This window comes from Apium graveolens, unplaced genomic scaffold (genome assembly GCF_009905375.1).
Source record: "Apium graveolens cultivar Ventura unplaced genomic scaffold, ASM990537v1 ctg6365, whole genome shotgun sequence".
NCBI classification, from domain to species: Eukaryota; Viridiplantae; Streptophyta; class Magnoliopsida; order Apiales; family Apiaceae; genus Apium; species Apium graveolens.
This window is the reverse complement of record NW_027419415.1, coordinates 108,214-112,108: the sequence shown is the minus strand read 5'-3', so window position 1 is coordinate 112,108 and position 3,895 is coordinate 108,214.

Genomic DNA, 3,895 nt, shown 5'->3' with positions numbered 1-3,895 from the left:
TAAATCCCGGAAAATTAGGGAAAAATCCAGAAAATTAAGGATAAATCCTAGAAAATTAGGGAAAAATCCAGAAAATTAGGGAAAAATCCTGGAATTAAGGAATTTTTTTTGGAAATTAAGATAATTCTTGAATAAAAGGAAAAATTGTTGTAAATGTGTAGGTCGCTCCATACTTTACACAAAAAATGAAACCCTATAAGGGAATAAATGAACTTAACTTTCGCGAAATCTTATACGGTTTCCCAAAAGTTGGGGGGAAAATGATAGGGATAAATAAATCCTGATTACATAATTAAATATTACAGTTTGGGCTGCAAGGCCCAATAAGAAGATGTATGACATTCAGACCAGAAAGGTTAACATGTTGATCAGGCCTGATGGACCAGATCAGGCCTGATGGAACAAAGAAGGCCCAAAAACCCTGATTATTTATTAATTTCGTAACTAATAAATAAGCGAGAAAAACATCTATTAAGATAAGTCCTAGTGGGGATATAAATCCTTGTAAATTGGCCTCCAAGGAACCTCATGGGATAAGGAATCAGCTTCCTACTCCCTAGGACTCCTAAGTCTATCCTAATTCAGAGACTTGACCACCAAGTCTCCTATACCAAGTCCAATTCAAGGACTCCCACATCTATATAAGGGGTCTCACCCCACAAATCAGAACTACGTTTTTTGGCTTGATTCTCTAATTCACAAAGATACGTAGGCATCTCGTAAAGGCAGAGTTAAGCTACGAAACACGAGAGCAGCCATTAAAGGCCTTGAGCTCCCGTACCTTAGTAATAAATACAACAATTATATATATATTAGTTTTTTATCCATAACAATATGCAATCATATATTTTTTGTATAAAAAGGTAAAAGAAGGTCAAGATTGATCATTACATAACTCTAGTAGATTGTATCATATATTCATCAGCTACCCTTGAATATATACCTGATTTCATGTCTAACAATTATATGGTTATTTCGTTAAAATCATACAAGTTACATACGTCCAGTTCTTTTCAAAATAAAAAAATGTCTCAAAATTTACTATATAAAAAATTTGAATAAATTTGATATATTGTCATTTACCGTGTTTTTATTATAAAATCATTTTAGTATATGTGTAAGTTCGTTTGAGAAATTATTTTAGTTTTTAAACAGACCCGTGCCTTTCACGGGTTTTTGCACTAATTTTATGAACAATGCGGGATCCTTGAGGTATTCTCAGAGCTATTCTCGAAATCAGTTCGTTTATCAATTGATGATAGAAAGCGCTTGGGATCTCAATACTCAATTATCCAATAATTGTTGAATTCTATTATAGTTAAGTACATAGAATATGCAGGGGTTACATACACCAGGGTCTTAAAAATTGATTTTTTCTTGGGTGGGGGGCGAGGGTTGTCCCCATGTTATCTGTTGTGAGAGAAATTTGGTAACAACACCCCAAGTTAATCTTGCCTAAATAACTGAATCACCCTTGGTTTTCGGATGAGAATATGGCTGATGCAGCTAATGAACAGAGGTGTGATTGCAGAGGTAAAGCTGGAATTGTGTATGAAAAATTAGATGAATAGGAAAAGAACCAAGTAAAAATGGTAGAGAATATCCTTCTCAATCCGGCCAAATATACTTGGAAAATAGTCACAATGGTTACACGTGCCAATTCGCGTAAAAAATGATTATTCGAACCCCCTCGCCAATTGCCTACATACCCTATATAGGAATCAAGCTCGATGTAGTTCTTTTCGGGTTGGACTCTTGTCCTTGAGCAACAAGCCATGTTGCTGATAAGCCAAAACTAGTTCCCGCAGTTAATCCAACTGTTCCAAGTGAGGTTCTAGTGTTCAAGTACGGCAGGACACTAGAAACCCATTTTAATCCATAACTTAGACATGATTATCATTAAACCACTTACTTATCCTTTAATCCTTGTTATTTACCACGTTTATAGTGGTGGAATCCTATTAAAAATCCATTCCATGTGTCCAAAGTCTATCCAACCACTTCCAAGTGAGCTTCTAGTATCCTAGCTCCAGCATGACACTCAAAACTTAATTAATACATAATAAAATATAATTATCCAATAAATCAGGTATATATCCTTTAATTAGGAGTTATCACCATATTTTTAGTGGTAGAAATGCATTAGGAAGCCATTCCTTGAAGATAGAGTCCATTCTCCTTGATTTTAGGAGGTACAATCTGTTAGGTCACACACACACTGTAGAGGGGGTGAATACAGTGTATAATACACTCAAATCGAACTTTAAGAACTTAAGTAACAGAAAACAAACTTTATTGAAACAATAAACTCTGTTACAGTATGGAACTGTTACCTCTCAGTGATGAACAGATATCACGAGAGCTGCTAGGGTTACAATGAATAATCTTCTCTAATAATGATAACACTTATAGTGTAAACCCTATGTCTATGTTTATATACTACACAGTTACAAGATAATCGCTAATTGATATGGAATATAATTCTGCTTCCTAAAATATATCAATCAGATATCTTTTCTTCCAAGTATTCCATTCTTTACAGAATTCCTTCTTCATGCATATCTCTTCTTATGTTTATCTTGATCTTCTTTCCTTTAATCAGCTACTGTCCTTATCTGATCGTCCTTCAGCACTTAAGTTCTGATATCTATCTTCTGATGATTATCTCCTGATAACATAAGTACTGATATCCTTAAGTCCTGACTTCCAGTATAAGTACTGATCTGAATGTTAAGTACTGATTTATCCTGTTCAAGTAAGATCTAAAGCTAAACATAAAACATATTAACCATGACATTATCAAATATATCTAACAATCTCCCCCAACTTGTAAATTAACATAATATACAAGTTTAACAGATATTTGATGATGTCAAAAACATTAAGTACAAATGCATGAGAATTAGACTAGATAACTACAACTTACAGTCCTTAAAGCTTTTACCAATTTTAACTTCTGATAACAACTTCAGTCTGTATAAATATCAGAATTTAAGCAGTTGTAGATCTTCGACTTGGTTTCATCATTTTCTGATCTCTCTGATGTCAGGAGTTGTTCTGAGATAGTTCTTCAACAAACATTTCTCAGCATATCTGAGTTCATCAATCATTCTCCTTTTGACATCTTTAAGCTCTGTAGTATCTTCACCAGTTTGAAAGATTGCAGCTCTGAGATCATTGATCTTTGCTTTTCTCAACTCCTGATCTAGTCTTATGACATAAGCTTTATCAGACTCTAGATTGAATTCAAGTCCCTTAATACCAAGATATGTTCTGATCTGTGCAGTATTAGGCTTCATATCAACAATATCACCATCGTGATCTCTGTACTTTGGAACATATATACTGTCAGACTTAACAGAATAAAGCCTTTTCTGTCTCTGAATCTGTTCTTTTAAGTAGTTTGCAGCAGTCCCTGTTATTCTGTCATCCACTTGAAGTAAGAAAAGTACATGCTCCAATTCTTCAAAATACTTCAATGGAATGGCATTTTGTCTTATATGATAAACCCTACCATCTGTCATGAAATACAACATGATGTATTCTTTCAAGTAGGTATGGTAAACCATCTGTACAGATTCCAGTTGATTCAATCTTTCAGGAGTTGCTCCAATACCTGGTTCACTCAAGGAAGTTGGATCATTGGTAGTGTTGTGTACTCTTCTTTCATCAGCACTTCCCAATCCAGTTTTATCTCTAGCTTCCTTTCCAGTAACTACTCTTGCTTCAAAACCACTTGCAGTAGTCTTCAAAGATTGAGTCTGTTTTGCTTTAGTGAATCCTGGTAGGAGTGTCTTTGATCTATTTTCTGATATCAAGTTAACTTGAGCTATGTCAGAGGTTACTTGCTTCTTCTGAATATCAGAACTTACAATTTCTTGACTCTGAACTACTT